This window comes from Crinia signifera, chromosome 19, assembly GCF_055691185.1.
Source record: "Crinia signifera chromosome 19, ASM5569118v1, whole genome shotgun sequence".
In the NCBI taxonomy this organism is placed as follows: Eukaryota; Metazoa; Chordata; class Amphibia; order Anura; family Myobatrachidae; genus Crinia; species Crinia signifera.
The window spans coordinates 64,987,212-65,009,756 of record NC_139226.1 but is presented as its reverse complement, the minus strand read 5'-3'; positions in this window follow the sequence as shown (position 1 = coordinate 65,009,756).

Here is a 22,545-nt window from a genome sequence, read left to right as displayed (position 1 = left end):
TCGATGTAATGCCTGTCGATGTAAGTGCTGTCTAATATCCGTCCCAGACCCGACCACCCCCTCCCGCGATTCGCTGGACCTCCGCGACAACCCTCTCCCGCGAAACGCGGGACCCCCGCGACCCTCCCGCAAATCGCGGGACCCCAGCGACCCCTCCCTCCCGCGAGCCCCCTCCCGCGATTCGCAGGACCCCTGCATCCTCCCCTCCCGTGATTCGCGGGACCCCTGCGACCCCCCCTCCCGGCATTAAAAGGGCCCCCCGCGACCCCCCCTCCCGCGATTCACGGCACCCCCCCCCTACTGTGATTTGCGACCCCCCTCCCGCAATTCGCGCCGCCCCCTCCCGCGATTCACGGAACCCCCCGTAGCGCCCCCCTCCCGCGATTTGCGGGCCCCCTCGGCACTTCTCGCGATTTGCGACCGCCCCCTAATTCACACATTCGGGGACCCCACCTCCCGCGATTCATGCCCCCCTCACGCAATTCACGGCACCCCCCACACCCCCCTTCCTGCGATTCGCAACCCCCCACGACCCCCCCTCCCGCGATTCACGAAACCCCCCGTAGCGCCCCCCTCCAGCGATTTGCGGGCCCACTCGGCACCTCTCGCGATTTGCGACCGCCCCGTAATTCACACATTCGGGGACCCCCCCTCCCGCGATTCATGCCCCCCTCACGCAATTCACGGCACCCCCCTTCCTGCGATTCGGAACCCCCCACGACCCCCCCTCCCGCGATTCATGCCCCCTCCCGCGATTCACGGACCCTCGCACCACCCCCCTGCGCCCACCCTCCCTTGATTCACGCCCCCCTCATGCAATTCACGGCAACCCCCCACACCCCCCCTCCTGCGATTCGCAGCCCCCCCACGACCCCCGCCTCCTGCGATTCATGACCCCTCCCGTGATTCACGGACCCCCGCACACCCCCCCCCCCTTGACTCACGGCACCCCACGCGCCCCTCACGCAATTCACGGCACCCCCCACACCCCCCTTCCTGCGATTCGCAACCCCCCACGACCCCCCCTCCCGCGATTCACGAAACCCCCCGTAGCGCCCCCCTCCAGCGATTTGCGGGCCCACTCGGCACCTCTCGCGATTTGCGACCGCCCCGTAATTCACACATTCGGGGACCCCCCCTCCCGCGATTCATGCCCCCCTCACGCAATTCACGGCACCCCCCATACCCCCCTTCCTGCGATTCGGAACCCCCCACGACCCCCCCTCCCGCGATTCATGCCCCCTCCCGCGATTCACGGACCCCCGCACCACCCCCCTGCGCCCACCCTCCCTTGATTCACGCCCCCCTCATGCAATTCACGGCAACCCCCCACACCCCCCCTCCTGCGATTCGCAGCCCCCCCACCACCCCCGCCTCCTGCGATTCATGACCCCTCCCGTGATTCACGGACCCCCGCACACCCCCCCCCCTTGACTCACGGCACCCCACGCGCCCCTCCCGCAATTCACGGACCTCCGCAACCCCCCCTCCCGCAATTCACTAACCCCGACAACCCCCCTCCCGCAATTTGCGGACCCCCCTTCCCACGATTCAAGCCCCCCCGCGCCCCCGCCCACGATTTGCGGACCCCTGCCCCCTCCCGCTAACCGCGGATCCCCACACACCACCCCCCCTCCCGCAATTTGCAGACCCCCAGACCCCCTTCCGGCAATTCCACCCCCCAGCGGACCACCGCGGCCCCCGCTCCCGCATTTCACGTACCCCCGTGACAATGGGGGATCCTGTACCACCACAAGCAGGTACCGCCCCTAGGTGGGAAATCCGGCCCTGGCTGCCGCACTGCAGGTTTCCCCACTGCCCTCTGCACCAGCGCCACAACTTTTATCAATGTCTTGCCCACGTACCACTATTATACAGCCTCCTGCTCTCATGCATGCTCACTCCCTCCCAGTGGGAGGAGACGCTCACCCACTGCCGGGAGCTGCATACTGTCCCCCACCCTCCTCCAGTTCTAGGGATGCCCATCGACCATCAATGATTTTCAAATAATCGATGGTTTATGGCCGATGTTGAATACTTTTGCCATCAATGTGGGAGGACACTGCCCTGCCTCCTGTTCTCCTGCCCCGTAACTTCCGCCAGTGGAGACCCGCTCACCCTGTGTTGCCCACATTCCCCTATCATGCTTTACCGCCCAGCCTCCTGCTCTCATGCACCCTAACTCCCACCCAGTCGGAGGAGACACTGACTCCTGTATTTCTGTGCTGCCACGCTGGACCCTCACCCACTGGCAGAAGCTGCACAGTGTCCACCACCCTCTTTAGTCCCCCGTATGCCCACACACCCCTATCACTACCCAGCTTCCTGCTCTCCTGAACCGTAACTTCCACCACTGGGTAATCGCTGACGCTGTGTTGCCCACATACCCCTATCATGCCTCATATCCCAGCCTCCTGCTCTCATGCACCCTAACTCCCACCCAGTAGGAGGAGACACTGACTCGGGGCCACCGTCCGGTACTCCTGTGCTGCCACGCTGGACCCTCACCCACTGCCAGAAGCTGCAATACAGGGCATCTTTCATACAATTCTAACCATATTTCTCACAATACAAATGTTCACAAATTAAGGGGCGTAGCCCCTTACGCCGGTGTGAAGAGCGCCCGTAGGGCGCGATGAATCACCTAGTCATATATATTTGTCATAGAATGGGCTCTGTTTTTTATTTTATTTATTTATTTATTTTTACACAGTGAAGCCATGCACGGATCTGACTGATCTGTGCAGGCTAAAGCCAAATACACCAGGAAAATGAAGTGTATTTTCCTGGCATATTTGGCTGGCAATTATCGGCCATTTACCGATAATTAGCGTCATATTTTAATACGGCCGCTTAGTAAATTAGTAATCACTATTCTTTTGAATGGTGATTCCTATTCTATTGATGGCATATCCATTTGTATTTGCAAATACAAATACGAATGTGCCATCAATACGAATATGAATTGGCGTATTTTTGGGATAGTAAATATAGGTGTATTTCTGGATACAAACACACCTATTTTTTATGAATTTTTTTTAGTAAATTTCCCCCAATAAGTGCAGTATATTGCAATGACATAAAGTGACATGACGTGGGCAAAAAAACCTTTGAAATCACACAATTCACAATTCAGTTTTAATTAGGATTCATCTTGATCAAACTAATTTACTGTAACCTTCAACGTGAATTGCCAATAAAAGTCAACATTGATCGGATCTTTGCATGTACTCTGTATTGCATGTATTCATCTGCTTTTATCTGTCATTTGTACTGATTCATCAAATACCAGGAAAACCGGCAAAGCTATTGAAATATAGATAACAAGTGTTATCATGTTGGGTCAGCTATACGGTCACACAAATATCATCATATCTCGATTAGTCCACCCAGGACTATGGTATTCAAGTTGTGTATCCATTTGGATTCAAGTCGACGGAGCATCAGCGTTCTGTCACCACCTCTTACCGGCTTGAGTACATTATCTACCACAATACATTGTGATGATATTTGTGTGACCTTATATACTGACCCTGCATAAATGGCCATTGATATGTAAATATGTATATATATATGTGTTATATGTTGTCTGCTATTATTTTTGTGATATATATGATGCTTGTACACTTCCACTTTTTATTATGGTGCCTTTGCCTCTCTAAATGATCACCTTTAATATGGCTGCTAGCACACCTATGTAATTATCATAAACACTTTAGCATTTGATGATCTGGGTACTTGGTGGCTGCTATATAATAATATACAGTATGAGTATATAGGTATTTGTTATACAACAACTGGAATTCGTTGATTTCCGATGTCATCTGGTGACCAGCACTGCTGAATGAGTTCCAGTGGCTACATTTCCGGCCTTGAGGAAGATCCCAGTTAGGGATTGAAATGCATTGTGAGCAGAGGAGGAACACAATGGATTACCAACATAGTGATTGAGGCATTGGTCAGACTCCCTGGAAAGGACATTCCAGATATCCCTCCAGCCTTTTAAAGTCATTTTTGTGACCTATAACCACATGGTCCTAAGGAAACCTTTATGGGAACATCTAAGCATCATTATCAGTGAGTTGGCGTACGCTACTGCACTTTATTGAGATTCAACCACCTGGGATACCTTTATGCGATACCTTTGTGCAAAAGTACTACACCTGCACATTGTGAGTTGGGGTACGGAGCGTTCTTTATAACAAAATATACCTAGATATGCTTCAATAAACCCAATGTTTATGTGAGTTGGGTACGCCATCTTATTTTGCTGAACATTTCTAGTGGAAGGAATCGCTTCACATTCCACATCTAGAGTCACGGGTGTTGAATCACAATCCCTGAGCGAACATACTTCACGATTTGTTGTATTTTATGTTCTTCTCTTTTATATGGACGTTTCAATATGACCTTCCACCTATGAGAGAATATTTGTGTGCTGATCAACAAGGCATTTGAGTATCACATATGATAAGGGAAGTACTGTGTGTTACGATGCCCACCGGGGCGCAGGTAGCAACTGCTGACTACAGGAGGCTGGAGATCAGGCGTGAGCCCGTAGCTGGGACCGCCGGTTAGGACGGCCACAGCGGATCCTACACTCACTCTGTTGAGTCCCCGAGGCAGATGGCAAACCCCTGCAGAGCTAGGCTTCCCCTGTGGCCGCTGCGTCCGAAGGAGCGAGTTAAGCCCGCTCCGACCCCGATGCAGCTAGGTCTTAGGTGTTGACAAGGGGAAAGCGATCGCCAAGGGGTAGCCCAAGAGGACAATCTGACTAATGGGCCTAGCTGGGAAATGACCCCTGATTGCCGGCACCAGGCCAAGAGTAGACTGAGACCTAGTCGCAGGCACAACTCACAGCGAGGAGTCCCACACAACACACCCCTGGGACAGTGATTCCTCAAAGCAGGGATCAGAAGGAAGGGGACAATTCCTGCCTAACAGAATATAATGAAGACAGGCAGGGAAAGGATCCAGGAGGGATTCAAAGAAGTACCTGAACAGGATAAATATAACAACAGGCCCACGGAGGGGCGAAGCCACGGAGGGCAACTGGAAAGAGAAAGGAAAGACCGGGGCTCCACTGGAGCACTTATGTGACCCACGGCAAGATGGAGACTGTGGGTCAGACGCAGGCTCAAACCAGGAACAGGACACCCACGGAAGGCTGGGAGACAGGAAGAAGCTGGAAGCAGATCTCCACAGACAAGGACCGAGGACCAAGACTATGGGAACCGGATTTACACGCTGGATGCTTGGCGAGCAAAGAGCTATAATCTTCGTCTGTGCCCAGCAGACGGCGGCTATTTATTTGAAAACTGCGCCGACTGAGTGACGTCAGGCGCGCGGAAGTTCGGGAACATTGTGTCACAACATTCAGTTATTGTTTGTTTCCTACCTGGTTTGTGGCTTCTCCTGTCTGTTCAGCCTGCTCCATGCTGCAAGGAAAGTCTGTGTGGCCTGAGCTTTGCTAATTACAGCACCTGGAGGAGTCCTTGCTGCTGACAGCTCTGTATAGTTGAACTGTGCTGTGAGATCTGAGCTCAGCTAATTAGTTACACCTGGTTAACTCTCCTGCAGGAGAGTTCAGTGTAAACTGAGCATGCTCAGCCCATTGATTAGTCCACCTGTGGGTTCCCTGTGCTTCCTATAAAGGGCAGCCTCTGGGAGACAGAAGCGGCCAGAGTATAGGTTCACACCAGCTCCAGCGTTCCAGTGCCTTGTACTATTCCAGACTTCTGATTATTGTATTTGACCCCGGCTTGTTTCCTGACTATTCTCCTGCCTGATCCTTTGGTACCGTGTCCAGTGATTCCTGTGTATGACCTTGGCTTGTTCTGTGACCATCCTCCTGCCTGCTCCCTGTGTACCGCATCCTGTGCCTTCCAGTGTATGACCCGGCCTGTCCTTGGATACTCCTTTGCCTTTCCCTTGTGTTCCTACTTGCCCGCACTGATACCAACTCGGCTAGACAACCACGCTTCCATATTTCACAAGCTACCGCCACTCATACGGGGAACCTGACCAGGGGGCCGCGACCGACGTGTTGGGTGCCGCAGAAGCCCATATCCCGCTTGGAGGGGTCACTGGCAGAAAACCCCCGGCACGGTTAGACTCCGCGCCCCTGTGTCAGGTCTAGCCAATCCCCGAGTGGTAGTGCACCCCAAGTCTGTGACAGAATACTCTGGCCCAACTGGAATATGGAGTCCGCTAGTGGTTTGTCTCATAAAGAACTCCTGGAACTCCTGCTGGCCAGGGTTAACAAGCAAGAACAGGACCAAGCTCTGATTATGCAAAGCTTGCAGACTCTTCAGCAGCGAATGGACCTCGCTCCACCCTCTCCAACACCAGTGATTTCTGATCCAGAGTCTATTAGGGTGCCTCGCCTGCTAATACAGCAGTTACAGGAGCTGCTGTCTAATGTCCTCACCCTTGTCACCAAACTGCTCGGCGAGTCTACTCTGGGTTTGGTGCTTGCGAGACCCTCAGATTCCACTCCGGGTACCCCATTGGCAAATACATCTGTGCCCTTTAAGGACAAGTACGTGAGTCGGCCTTGTCCCCAGTTGTCAGATGAGGAACGCCAGCGACGCAGGTCCTTAAATTTATGTTTTTATTGTGGAGGTCAGGACCATTTGATTGGGGATTGCTCCCTCCGAGAGGCCAGGAATAAGGTTATTGCTTCTGTGCCCACTCAGGAAGAGTTTCATGGCTATCACTGGGGTCCAAGAACCAAGATCTTTTTACCTAAAACAAGTAAAATTTTGATCCAGGCCCCAAGTAAGGGTCCACAGTCTTCATTTCCAGCCCCAGGAGGGGGCGTCTCAGAATGTCACAAGCCCAAGGAGGGGCTTCCGATTATTGTGCTCCAGGAGGAGCTTCCTAGTGTCTTGCCCAAGGAAGGGCTTCCTAGTGTCTTGCCCGAAGAGGGGCATCAAAGTGTTTCACCCAAAGTGGACTCTCACAGTGTGAAGTTCCGAGAGGGGTCTCAGAATGGCGAACCCCAAGAAGGGGTACAGAGTCTTTTTCCTCAGAAGGGGTCTCGGAGGGTAATTTCCCAGAAGGGTTCTCAAATTCTCAAGCCGCAGAACGGGGTTCAGAGTGTCGTGCATCAGGAGGGGTCTCAGACTGTCAGACTCCAAGCAGGGTCTCAGAGTACCACACCCCAAACAGGGTCTCTGAGCATTGCGCCCCAGGAGGGTTTCCCGAGCACTGCACCCCAAGAGGGGTCTCTGAAAGTGATACCCCAAAAAGGGCCTCTGAGTACACTACCCCAAGAGGAATCTCCGAGAGTTGCACCCCAAAAGGATCCTCTGGTCGCCACACCCCAGGAAGGATACAAAAAAAAGGGGGAATTGGGGGAAAGGGGAGAGGCAATCGCACAGGAAATCAGATTTAATAAGTGGGTGACCCCTCAGGAGTATATAATGTGTGTGAATCACGTATCAGAATGAGGGTGTGCTACCACAGGACATCAGTTTTTACTGAACACAAAAAATAGAAAGATATGTCACTGTGTGGTGCACCAGGAAGAATGGATATTAAAATGTAACCTTTATTATAATTGGTTAAAACATAGCGAAATAAAAGACACAAAACATAAGAGTACAACAAGACATGGGATTTAAAAAGGGTATGGAATTACCCTTACGACGTGGGACCCCTAACTCCTAATATGACTGTCTTTATATAGGATTTTATGAACTGTCAGGCATTAAACAATTACAACAGATATTCTGTGGCGGTAATGAGTGAGTTTTTGGGAGTTATATACCAGTGTTGTACCCCTTTAATATTGCGGGTGCTGGTATAACTCCTTAATAATTTGTATAAACTCACTGATAGTGCGTTAGGATAACTTTGGTATGTACAAAAATTGGTGGAACAAGGCTGGTACCAGCATGGACCCAGATTTAATCTGAGATCACTGCGGTAAATCAAAGGAATATTCCTTATGTTACACGAATGTTAGACCGGTGTTTCCTAAGTAACCGCTTACTGCCAAGTGTCCTGGAGCACGGTTAGCCTCACCGGCGTACCGTCTCACAATACTGGACACTGGTGTAGCGTTATCGCACTGACGGCAGGCAGTGTGCACAAGCACAACCAACGGGCTGTGAGCTACACCTGCGTGCCGACTAACCGCTCACCTCCGAGTGTCCTGGAGCACGGTGCGCCTGAGAATGACGCGCCGTCTCGCAGTAAGGACACGGGTGTAGCGGTCTCGCCCAAATACTTAGCAGGGTGCACAACACAGCCAACGGACTGCGAGCTACACACGCCGCTATTACACTTTAAGCTAGACAGATCAAAATACAATATCAATGAGGGTAAGGGAGTAGGGGTAGCCCACGAAGTAGTACGGTCGGCGTACGCTTCGCTAATGAGCTTCGTCAGGACCAACCTGGGTGGTGCCTGGAAGCTCTTTAAGTACCTGTAACCTCATGAATATGGTAATCACTGTAACTACTCATTGGTCGCCTCAGCTGTCACTCAGACCACCATTCCCATTGTGATTGATATCTAACACCTGAAGTGTGTTGCATATTAAGGTGAATCTGAACGCAGATAGAGATTTGAAAGAATTCTTTTAATTAAGTGTAATCATGCCCTAAAATCATTAGTATATGCTCTATATTAATTTGAGCATTATTAGTGCAGAATCTCATGGATTGTTCAATTTAATTAATTTAATTAATAGGAGTTTAAATGGTAAGAGTATAGAAAAGTCCAAGGAGGAATAGTTTTTATATATAAAAAATGATTGATGAAACATATAAATAAATAGTAATAACAACAAATAAAGAATTATACTGCGATGATATTATTAAAGAAGTTTATCTGTCACTTTTCTTTTGGAGTGATTTCACACCGGTTACATATACAAATGCAATTTGTATTGTTCATTATTTTTAGTTCTCTAATTCTGTCATTTTACATTCTAAATGTGTCATGAAATTATAATAGTGTGGGATCAGGGAAGTGGAAGTGAAAAACCGTGCAAAATTCAAACTAAACTGAAAACAATGTGCCAAAATTGGGAAAACAAGGGAAGATAAATATTTTTACTTGATTGGTTTAGTTAAGTGTGATATAAATCCTATCATTGTAGTCTCTTAGAGCGTGCATGTGCATTATATATTGTGCACAAGTGTTGCGAATGCAATAGGGTAAAAATGTTTATGTGAATATTTATAGTGAGATTATGATCCGCGATAATGTCCATCCTTCAGTATACAATGCCACCATTTGTCCCCCAAACTGCGGATGCGTGTGATATATTTAGACACACGTAACCTACATAAGGGGGTCGTAGGTGGCATGCAACCTCGAGAGGGCATATTCTCTGATCAATTTATACATATAAATGTGATAGGTAAGCAGGAATTGGTAAGAAAATAATTAGGTGGGTCATGAGGACTGAAATAGTAAAAAGAGGGATAGGTGGGGTTGAGGGTTTGAATTGGTGGATACATATAAATATATGTCTGTGCGAATTAAATTAATAAAAGTGATTTTATATGGGATGTAGCCTCTAATGGTTTAAAGTATGATCTATGTCCCAAAAGAACGAACAGAAATTTATAATCAGTTCCTTTATGTGTTATTACTGGTAGTATGTTATCACCAAAAAATACGGTTATAATTTGAAAAAGTATATACCTGGATATCTATAACAATTGACCCAAAATTGGTTTCTCATGAGGGTTTATTGAGTTCTCATTATACCAGTAGAATCTTCCCTGGGTAATTAATGGTTCTATGTGTCACCATTGATTCATGAACTGATCTCGTCATGCTATAGTGACATGTCCAGATAAATTGATTGGTAGATGTTAAAACGTGTTAGGTATTAATAAGAATGATATAATAGAACCCATCTAGGTGATGTTAAATTAATCAAATAGATGGCGTTGTGACTTCATCTAGCAAGATGGTTTCGGAGAACAATAATGAGGTAGTGTAATTTTTCACAGGAAAATGGTGTAATTATTTTCTTCATTTAGTCCTACTGGGACCATAGAGCCCATCAGAAAGATCAGCCGGGTCTCCTGTTGGAGGAGTTCCCTGTCCCAATCTCCTCGTCTGATATTCATGGTGATCTTGGTCATTCCGAATGCCTTTAGGCCATTGGGGACACCATGGTGAAATTTCAGAAAATGCCTTGCTACTGGGGTCAAGGTCTTGAAATTAGCTTTATCCCTTGTGGCATTTCGGATACTCGAAAGATGTTCAGAGAGTCTCTTTTTAAATGGTCTGCGGGTTTTCCCGATATAATGTTTCCCACAGGGACATTCAAGATTGTATATAATCCCTGCGGTGTCGCAGGTGATGTATTCATTAATCCGCCACGTTTTCCCATATTTGTCAGTGTACGTGTCACGAGGTGTTATATACGTGCACACTTTACATGTACCACATTTGAAGGTACCCTTTCTTTTGATCTTCACTGAGGGTCCTTTATCCATGTGGCTATGGACCAGTATGTCTTTTAAATTTTTGCTGCGTCTCCAGCTGATATCAATCCTATCACTGAGGATTTTCTCCATATCTTCATCGGTTTTTAGAATGTTTATGTGTCTATTAAGTATCTGCTGTACTTCACGCCATTCTTTGCAGAATGTACCGACAAAGCGTATTTTTTCTTCTTTAACGGGAACTTTCTTCTTGGGGACCAACAGTTGCTCTCTTTTGTATTCTTTTACATCTTTCCTGGCTTTCTGAGTAGATTTCTTGCTATACCCTCTATTGTGTAATCTGACATCAAGCTCATCAGCTCTCTTCCTATAGGTGTCATCATTAGAACAATTTCTTTTCGTTCTAAGATACTCTCCTTTAGGTAGGCCCTTTATCACAGGTGGGAAGTGTGCACTTTGGTGGTGCAGTAAAGAGTTGGTGGAGGTCTTTTTTCGGAATATGTCCGTACTGATGGTACCATCTGGTTCAACACAGATTTTAAGGTCAAGGTATTCCACTTCCCTTTGGCTGGCATTATATGTGAGTTTGAGATTAAGATTGTTCTTGTTGAGTACTGTCATGAACTTCTCAAATAGACTTAATTCTCCTTCCCAAATGAGAAGGAGATCGTCTATATACCTGAGCCATAATAACACATGTCGCGTATAGATCTCATTGATGTCAGTGAATACCACCTCCCGTTCCCACCACCCCAGGTACAGGTTAGCATACGTGGGGGCACAAGTGCTCCCCATCGCAGTCCCCTGTACCTGGAGGTAGAATCGTTCATTGCATACAAAATAATTTTTGGATAATACAAATTGCAGCAATTTCAAGATAAATTCGTGGAGGGGTGTCTCTCTTTCCATACTCAGGAAATACTTGGAGGCCTGTATACCGTACTGATGGATAATACTGGTATACAGGCTCTCCACATCACAAGTGATGAGCCAAGCGTTGGGATTTAGTGTAATGCCCTGGATTTTGTTAAGCACATCCATGGTGTCACGCACGTGTGATGGTAATGTGCTGACGAACCTCCGTAAATGGTGGTCCACAAATTGACTGGCTTTTTCAGTCAAGCCTCCCATGCCAGACACAATGGGTCTCCCAGGTGGGTTGACCTCATCCTTGTGCACTTTTGGGAGCAGATATAGGGTAGGAATTTTAACATGTTTGACCAGTAAGAAATCATATTGCCTCTTTGAGATTGTTCCATTTTCCTTGGCTCTTTCCAACATCCGTTGGTACAGGCTTAAGAAGTCATCCGTGGGATTGAATAATAGTTTTTTATAACAAGTCTGGTCCCCCAGCTGTCGATTCAATTCTTTTTGATATTTGTCAAGGGACCATAGGACCACGTTACCCCCTTTGTCGGAGGATTTTATGACCGTGTCCTCCCATTCTCCTATTTCTTTTAGTGCTTCTCGTTCTGCTTTGCTTAGGTTATCCTCAAAATTAAAAAGGTGCTTTTTGAGTTCAAGATCATCTAGATCCCTAGTGACCATTTCAAGAAATACTTTTGCTTGAGGACAGACAGAGAAGTCAGGTAGGAAGACAGATTTTTTCTTGAGTGCTGGTATACTCTGATCTGTGTCTGTTAGGGTGACAGTAGCCGTTTGGGTGGGACTCTCATCAGTCAGACTTTCCAAAATTTCCAATATTCCCATGTCACAGTTATCGAATATTTCATCTATGCATGGTTGGCTGGAATCATGTTCAGGGGTCATAGGTGTAGGGAGTGCACTAGGGTCATCTGCTCTTTTTTTGAAGAATTTTTTGAGTAGTATTTTTCTCACGTACAAGTTTAAATCCTTCTGGTACTCAAAACGGTCAAATGTTTTCGTGGGGGAGAAGCTAAGACCCTTACTAAGGACTGCAGTCTGGGCATCGTTAAGTGGGTGGTCGGTAAGGTTTATGATTTTCAAGGAGTCAGTGGCATCTATCTCCTGTAACGCCTCGTCTCCCTTCGATCCTCCCTCCAGTCCCTTGGGCCTCTCTTGCCTCTTCTTTCCCCTCCTAGTCCTCCTATGTCGCGTCCCAGGGTCTCTCTCAGATCCCTGGGACTTACCCCTAAAAAATTATGACGTCTCTCAGTTGTCTGATGTGTTTGACTGGTAGGTTCACTATCGGATGAGTCAATATCCGAGGTCGTGTATCCCAGGGTGTTGTCAGGAGGTTTTCTCCTATTATTCTGACTCCACCTATAGACCCTGTCTGTCTGGAAGTCATTGAGGTCCCTTTGAAGCTTATTTTTCTTGCGGCTGATGACCTCTCTCTCAATTCCCTCTAATTCTGATTTCATCTTGTGATAAGCCTTTTGGAATTGGTCTAAATTTTCAAAGTTTTTGAGTTTGTCACTCAGAACATTAATTTCCTGTGTGCATTTATTCAGAACTATTTCATCATGTTTAATCAAGATGTTAATAAGATTCATGGAACACGTGGTGAGGGTCTTTTCCCATTCATTTTTTAGGGAGTCATGCGCAAGCTCAAACGAGGGGAACACTTTTGGTCTTAAACCCCTAGGGGTAATTTGTTGTTTCAAATAATTTTCAGAGGTGGCCTTGTTCCAAAAGGTTCTCGTTTGCTTTGACAAGATTGTTTTTAAGGTATGCATATCATTGACCCAATCATCCCTACCAGTATTTAACTGTGTGAGGTCGTTGACGAGCATGTTTTCTAGACATTTTTTAAGGTTATTCTGTCTATCGTTCAATTCTTGCGTGAGACTGAACGTGACAGGTGTGATTGCAGGTGCTGCCGTAGCAGATGGAAAGAGTGACATGGTTTAATTTTATACAGGTTATTTTCGACTTCCAAGTAACCACGCTCAGGTTAAATTGAGTAAAGTAAATATCTGTAAGTAACAACACTTAAATAGTGCCGTGCTGATTGCTGAACGGTGTAAAAACACCTTATAAATTGATACAAAAAAAAGGGGGAATTGGGGGAAAGGGGAGAGGCAATCGCACAGGAAATCAGATTTAATAAGTGGGTGACCCCTCAGGAGTATATAATGTGTGTGAATCACGTATCAGAATGAGGGTGTGCTACCACAGGACATCAGTTTTTACTGAACACAAAAAATAGAAAGATATGTCACTGTGTGGTGCACCAGGAAGAATGGATATTAAAATGTAACCTTTATTATAATTGGTTAAAACATAGCGAAATAAAAGACACAAAACATAAGAGTACAACAAGACATGGGATTTAAAAAGGGTATGGAATTACCCTTACGACGTGGGACCCCTAACTCCTAATATGACTGTCTTTATATAGGATTTTATGAACTGTCAGGCATTAAACAATTACAACAGATATTCTGTGGCGGTAATGAGTGAGTTTTTGGGAGTTATATACCAGTGTTGTACCCCTTTAATATTGCGGGTGCTGGTATAACTCCTTAATAATTTGTATAAACTCACTGATAGTGCGTTAGGATAACTTTGGTATGTACAAAAATTGGTGGAACAAGGCTGGTACCAGCATGGACCCAGATTTAATCTGAGATCACTGCGGTAAATCAAAGGAATATTCCTTATGTTACACGAATGTTAGACCGGTGTTTCCTAAGTAACCGCTTACTGCCAAGTGTCCTGGAGCACGGTTAGCCTCACCGGCGTACCGTCTCACAATACTGGACACTGGTGTAGCGTTATCGCACTGACGGCAGGCAGTGTGCACAAGCACAACCAACGGGCTGTGAGCTACACCTGCGTGCCGACTAACCGCTCACCTCCGAGTGTCCTGGAGCACGGTGCGCCTGAGAATGACGCGCCGTCTCGCAGTAAGGACACGGGTGTAGCGGTCTCGCCCAAATACTTAGCAGGGTGCACAACACAGCCAACGGACTGCGAGCTACACACGCCGCTATTACACTTTAAGCTAGACAGATCAAAATACAATATCAATGAGGGTAAGGGAGTAGGGGTAGCCCACGAAGTAGTACGGTCGGCGTACGCTTCGCTAATGAGCTTCGTCAGGACCAACCTGGGTGGTGCCTGGAAGCTCTTTAAGTACCTGTAACCTCATGAATATGGTAATCACTGTAACTACTCATTGGTCGCCTCAGCTGTCACTCAGACCACCATTCCCATTGTGATTGATATCTAACACCTGAAGTGTGTTGCATATTAAGGTGAATCTGAACGCAGATAGAGATTTGAAAGAATTCTTTTAATTAAGTGTAATCATGCCCTAAAATCATTAGTATATGCTCTATATTAATTTGAGCATTATTAGTGCAGAATCTCATGGATTGTTCAATTTAATTAATTTAATTAATAGGAGTTTAAATGGTAAGAGTATAGAAAAGTCCAAGGAGGAATAGTTTTTATATATAAAAAATGATTGATGAAACATATAAATAAATAGTAATAACAACAAATAAAGAATTATACTGCGATGATATTATTAAAGAAGTTTATCTGTCACTTTTCTTTTGGAGTGATTTCACACCGGTTACATATACAAATGCAATTTGTATTGTTCATTATTTTTAGTTCTCTAATTCTGTCATTTTACATTCTAAATGTGTCATGAAATTATAATAGTGTGGGATCAGGGAAGTGGAAGTGAAAAACCGTGCAAAATTCAAACTAAACTGAAAACAATGTGCCAAAATTGGGAAAACAAGGGAAGATAAATATTTTTACTTGATTGGTTTAGTTAAGTGTGATATAAATCCTATCATTGTAGTCTCTTAGAGCGTGCATGTGCATTATATATTGTGCACAAGTGTTGCGAATGCAATAGGGTAAAAATGTTTATGTGAATATTTATAGTGAGATTATGATCCGCGATAATGTCCATCCTTCAGTATACAATGCCACCATTTGTCCCCCAAACTGCGGATGCGTGTGATATATTTAGACACACGTAACCTACATAAGGGGGTCGTAGGTGGCATGCAACCTCGAGAGGGCATATTCTCTGATCAATTTATACATATAAATGTGATAGGTAAGCAGGAATTGGTAAGAAAATAATTAGGTGGGTCATGAGGACTGAAATAGTAAAAAGAGGGATAGGTGGGGTTGAGGGTTTGAATTGGTGGATACATATAAATATATGTCTGTGCGAATTAAATTAATAAAAGTGATTTTATATGGGATGTAGCCTCTAATGGTTTAAAGTATGATCTATGTCCCAAAAGAACGAACAGAAATTTATAATCAGTTCCTTTATGTGTTATTACTGGTAGTATGTTATCACCAAAAAATACGGTTATAATTTGAAAAAGTATATACCTGGATATCTATAACAATTGACCCAAAATTGGTTTCTCATGAGGGTTTATTGAGTTCTCATTATACCAGTAGAATCTTCCCTGGGTAATTAATGGTTCTATGTGTCACCATTGATTCATGAACTGATCTCGTCATGCTATAGTGACATGTCCAGATAAATTGATTGGTAGATGTTAAAACGTGTTAGGTATTAATAAGAATGATATAATAGAACCCATCTAGGTGATGTTAAATTAATCAAATAGATGGCGTTGTGACTTCATCTAGCAAGATGGTTTCGGAGAACAATAATGAGGTAGTGTAATTTTTCACAGGAAAATGGTGTAATTATTTTCTTCATTTAGTCCTACTGGGACCATAGAGCCCATCAGAAAGATCAGCCGGGTCTCCTGTTGGAGGAGTTCCCTGTCCCAATCTCCTCGTCTGATATTCATGGTGATCTTGGTCATTCCGAATGCCTTTAGGCCATTGGGGACACCATGGTGAAATTTCAGAAAATGCCTTGCTACTGGGGTCAAGGTCTTGAAATTAGCTTTATCCCTTGTGGCATTTCGGATACTCGAAAGATGTTCAGAGAGTCTCTTTTTAAATGGTCTGCTGGTTTTCCCGATATAATGTTTCCCGCAGGGACATTCAAGATTGTATATAATCCCTGCGGTGTCGCAGGTGATGTATTCATTAATCCGCCACGTTTTCCCATATTTGTCAGTGTACGTGTCACGAGGTGTTATATACGTGCACACTTTACATGTACCACATTTGAAGGTACCCTTTCTTTTGATCTTCACTGAGGGTCCTTTATCCATGTGGCTATGGACCAGTATGTCTTTTAAATTTTTGCTGCGTCTCCAGCTGATATCAATCCTATCACTGAGGATTTTCTCCATATCTTCATCGGTTTTTAGAATGTTTATGTGTCTATTAAGTATCTGCTGTACTTCACGCCATTCTTTGCAGAATGTACCGACAAAGCGTATTTTTTCTTCTTTAACGGGAACTTTCTTCTTGGGGACCAACAGTTGCTCTCTTTTGTATTCTTTTACATCTTTCCTGGCTTTCTGAGTAGATTTCTTGCTATACCCTCTATTGTGTAATCTGACATCAAGCTCATCAGCTCTCTTCCTATAGGTGTCATCATTAGAACAATTTCTTTTCGTTCTAAGATACTCTCCTTTAGGTAGGCCCTTTATCACAGGTGGGAAGTGTGCACTTTGGTGGTGCAGTAAAGAGTTGGTGGAGGTCTTTTTTCGGAATATGTCCGTACTGATGGTACCATCTGGTTCAACACAGATTTTAAGGTCAAGGTATTCCACTTCCCTTTGGCTGGCATTATATGTGAGTTTGAGATTAAGATTGTTCTTGTTGAGTACTGTCATGAACTTCTCAAATAGACTTAATTCTCCTTCCCAAATGAGAAGGAGATCGTCTATATACCTGAGCCATAATAACACATGTCGCGTATAGATCTCATTGATGTCAGTGAATACCACCTCCCGTTCCCACCACCCCAGGTACAGGTTAGCATACGTGGGGGCACAAGTGCTCCCCATCGCAGTCCCCTGTACCTGGAGGTAGAATCGTTCATTGCATACAAAATAATTTTTGGATAATACAAATTGCAGCAATTTCAAGATAAATTCGTGGAGGGGTGTCTCTCTTTCCATACTCAGGAAATACTTGGAGGCCTGTATACCGTACTGATGGATAATACTGGTATACAGGCTCTCCACATCACAAGTGATGAGCCAAGCGTTGGGATTTAGTGTAATGCCCTGGATTTTGTTAAGCACATCCATGGTGTCACGCACGTGTGATGGTAATGTGCTGACGAACCTCCGTAAATGGTGGTCCACAAATTGACTGGCTTTTTCAGTCAAGCCTCCCATGCCAGACACAATGGGTCTCCCAGGTGGGTTGACCTCATCCTTGTGCACTTTTGGGAGCAGATATAGGGTAGGAATTTTAACATGTTTGACCAGTAAGAAATCATATTGCCTCTTTGAGATTGTTCCATTTTCCTTGGCTCTTTCCAACATCCGTTGGTACAGGCTTAAGAAGTCATCCGTGGGATTGAATAATAGTTTTTTATAACAAGTCTGGTCCCCCAGCTGTCGATTCAATTCTTTTTGATATTTGTCAAGGGACCATAGGACCACGTTACCCCCTTTGTCGGAGGATTTTATGACCGTGTCCTCCCATTCTCCTATTTCTTTTAGTGCTTCTCGTTCTGCTTTGCTTAGGTTATCCTCAAAATTAAAAAGGTGCTTTTTGAGTTCAAGATCATCTAGATCCCTAGTGACCATTTCAAGAAATACTTTTGCTTGAGGACAGACAGAGAAGTCAGGTAGGAAGACAGATTTTTTCTTGAGTGCTGGTATACTCTGATCTGTGTCTGTTAGGGTGACAGTAGCCGTTTGGGTGGGACTCTCATCAGTCAGACTTTCCAAAATTTCCAATATTCCCATGTCACAGTTATCGAATATTTCATCTATGCATGGTTGGCTGGAATCATGTTCAGGGGTCATAGGTGTAGGGAGTGCACTAGGGTCATCTGCTCTTTTTTTGAAGAATTTTTTGAGTAGTATTTTTCTCACGTACAAGTTTAAATCCTTCTGGTACTCAAAACGGTCAAATGTTTTCGTGGGGGAGAAGCTAAGACCCTTACTAAGGACTGCAGTCTGGGCATCGTTAAGTGGGTGGTCGGTAAGGTTTATGATTTTCAAGGAGTCAGTGGCATCTATCTCCTGTAACGCCTCGTCTCCCTTCGATCCTCCCTCCAGTCCCTTGGGCCTCTCTTGCCTCTTCTTTCCCCTCCTAGTCCTCCTATGTCGCGTCCCAGGGTCTCTCTCAGATCCCTGGGACTTACCCCTAAAAAATTATGACGTCTCTCAGTTGTCTGATGTGTTTGACTGGTAGGTTCACTATCGGATGAGTCAATATCCGAGGTCGTGTATCCCAGGGTGTTGTCAGGAGGTTTTCTCCTATTATTCTGACTCCACCTATAGACCCTGTCTGTCTGGAAGTCATTGAGGTCCCTTTGAAGCTTATTTTTCTTGCGGCTGATGACCTCTCTCTCAATTCCCTCTAATTCTGATTTCATCTTGTGATAAGCCTTTTGGAATTGGTCTAAATTTTCAAAGTTTTTGAGTTTGTCACTCAGAACATTAATTTCCTGTGTGCATTTATTCAGAACTATTTCATCATGTTTAATCAAGATGTTAATAAGATTCATGGAACACGTGGTGAGGGTCTTTTCCCATTCATTTTTTAGGGAGTCATGCGCAAGCTCAAACGAGGGGAACACTTTTGGTCTTAAACCCCTAGGGGTAATTTGTTGTTTCAAATAATTTTCAGAGGTGGCCTTGTTCCAAAAGGTTCTCGTTTGCTTTGACAAGATTGTTTTTAAGGTATGCATATCATTGACCCAATCATCCCTACCAGTATTTAACTGTGTGAGGTCGTTGACGAGCATGTTTTCTAGACATTTTTTAAGGTTATTCTGTCTATCGTTCAATTCTTGCGTGAGACTGAACGTGACAGGTGTGATTGCAGGTGCTGCCGTAGCAGATGGAAAGAGTGACATGGTTTAATTTTATACAGGTTATTTTCGACTTCCAAGTAACCACGCTCAGGTTAAATTGAGTAAAGTAAATATCTGTAAGTAACAACACTTAAATAGTGCCGTGCTGATTGCTGAACGGTGTAAAAACACCTTATAAATTGATACAAAAAAAAGGGGGAATTGGGGGAAAGGGGAGAGGCAATCGCACAGGAAATCAGATTTAATAAGTGGGTGACCCCTCAGGAGTATATAATGTGTGTGAATCACGTATCAGAATGAGGGTGTGCTACCACAGGACATCAGTTTTTACTGAACACAAAAAATAGAAAGATATGTCACTGTGTGGTGCACCAGGAAGAATGGATATTAAAATGTAACCTTTATTATAATTGGTTAAAACATAGCGAAATAAAAGACACAAAACATAAGAGTACAACAAGACATGGGATTTAAAAAGGGTATGGAATTACCCTTACGACGTGGGACCCCTAACTCCTAATATGACTGTCTTTATATAGGATTTTATGAACTGTCAGGCATTAAACAATTACAACAGATATTCTGTGGCGGTAATGAGTGAGTTTTTGGGAGTTATATACCAGTGTTGTACCCCTTTAATATTGCGGGTGCTGGTATAACTCCTTAATAATTTGTATAAACTCACTGATAGTGCGTTAGGATAACTTTGGTATGTACAAAAATTGGTGGAACAAGGCTGGTACCAGCATGGACCCAGATTTAATCTGAGATCACTGCGGTAAATCAAAGGAATATTCCTTATGTTACACGAATGTTAGACCGGTGTTTCCTAAGTAACCGCTTACTGCCAAGTGTCCTGGAGCACGGTTAGCCTCACCGGCGTACCGTCTCACAATACTGGACACTGGTGTAGCGTTATCGCACTGACGGCAGGCAGTGTGCACAAGCACAACCAACGGGCTGTGAGCTACACCTGCGTGCCGACTAACCGCTCACCTCCGAGTGTCCTGGAGCACGGTGCGCCTGAGAATGACGCGCCGTCTCGCAGTAAGGACATGGGTGTAGCGGTCTCGCCCAAATACTTAGCAGGGTGCACAACACAGCCAACGGACTGCGAGCTACACACGCCGCTATTACACTTTAAGCTAGACAGATCAAAATACAATATCAATGAGGGTAAGGGAGTAGGGGTAGCCCACGAAGTAGTACGGTCGGCGTACGCTTCGCTAATGAGCTTCGTCAGGACCAACCTGGGTGGTGCCTGGAAGCTCTTTAAGTACCTGTAACCTCATGAATATGGTAATCACTGTAACTACTCATTGGTCGCCTCAGCTGTCACTCAGACCACCATTCCCATTGTGATTGATATCTAACACCTGAAGTGTGTTGCATATTAAGGTGAATCTGAACGCAGATAGAGATTTGAAAGAATTCTTTTAATTAAGTGTAATCATGCCCTAAAATCATTAGTATATGCTCTATATTAATTTGAGCATTATTAGTGCAGAATCTCATGGATTGTTCAATTTAATTAATTTAATTAATAGGAGTTTAAATGGTAAGAGTATAGAAAAGTCCAAGGAGGAATAGTTTTTATATATAAAAAATGATTGATGAAACATATAAATAAATAGTAATAACAACAAATAAAGAATTATACTGCGATGATATTATTAAAGAAGTTTATCTGTCACTTTTCTTTTGGAGTGATTTCACACCGGTTACATATACAAATGCAATTTGTATTGTTCATTATTTTTAGTTCTCTAATTCTGTCATTTTACATTCTAAATGTGTCATGAAATTATAATAGTGTGGGATCAGGGAAGTGGAAGTGAAAAACCGTGCAAAATTCAAACTAAACTGAAAACAATGTGCCAAAATTGGGAAAACAAGGGAAGATAAATATTTTTACTTGATTGGTTTAGTTAAGTGTGATATAAATCCTATCATTGTAGTCTCTTAGAGCGTGCATGTGCATTATATATTGTGCACAAGTGTTGCGAATGCAATAGGGTAAAAATGTTTATGTGAATATTTATAGTGAGATTATGATCTGCGATAATGTCCATCCTTCAGTATACAATGCCACCATTTGTCCCCCAAACTGCGGATGCGTGTGATATATTTAGACACACGTAACCTACATAAGGGGGTCGTAGGTGGCATGCAACCTCGAGAGGGCATATTCTCTGATCAATTTATACATATAAATGTGATAGGTAAGCAGGAATTGGTAAGAAAATAATTAGGTGGGTCATGAGGACTGAAATAGTAAAAAGAGGGATAGGTGGGGTTGAGGGTTTGAATTGGTGGATACATATAAATATATGTCTGTGCGAATTAAATTAATAAAAGTGATTTTATATGGGATGTAGCCTCTAATGGTTTAAAGTATGATCTATGTCCCAAAAGAACGAACAGAAATTTATAATCAGTTCCTTTATGTGTTATTACTGGTAGTATGTTATCACCAAAAAATACGGTTATAATTTGAAAAAGTATATACCTGGATATCTATAACAATTGACCCAAAATTGGTTTCTCATGAGGGTTTATTGAGTTCTCATTATACCAGTAGAATCTTCCCTGGGTAATTAATGGTTCTATGTGTCACCATTGATTCATGAACTGATCTCGTCATGCTATAGTGACATGTCCAGATAAATTGATTGGTAGATGTTAAAACGTGTTAGGTATTAATAAGAATGATATAATAGAACCCATCTAGGTGATGTTAAATTAATCAAATAGATGGCGTTGTGACTTCATCTAGCAAGATGGTTTCGGAGAACAATAATGAGGTAGTGTAATTTTTCACAGGAAAATGGTGTAATTATTTTCTTCATTTAGTCCTACTGGGACCATAGAGCCCATCAGAAAGATCAGCCGGGTCTCCTGTTGGAGGAGTTCCCTGTCCCAATCTCCTCGTCTGATATTCATGGTGATCTTGGTCATTCCGAATGCCTTTAGGCCATTGGGGACACCATGGTGAAATTTCAGAAAATGCCTTGCTACTGGGGTCAAGGTCTTGAAATTAGCTTTATCCCTTGTGGCATTTCGGATACTCGAAAGATGTTCAGAGAGTCTCTTTTTAAATGGTCTGCGGGTTTTCCCGATATAATGTTTCCCGCAGGGACATTCAAGATTGTATATAATCCCTGCGGTGTCGCAGGTGATGTATTCATTAATCCGCCACGTTTTCCCATATTTGTCAGTGTACGTGTCACGAGGTGTTATATACGTGCACACTTTACATGTACCACATTTGAAGGTACCCTTTCTTTTGAT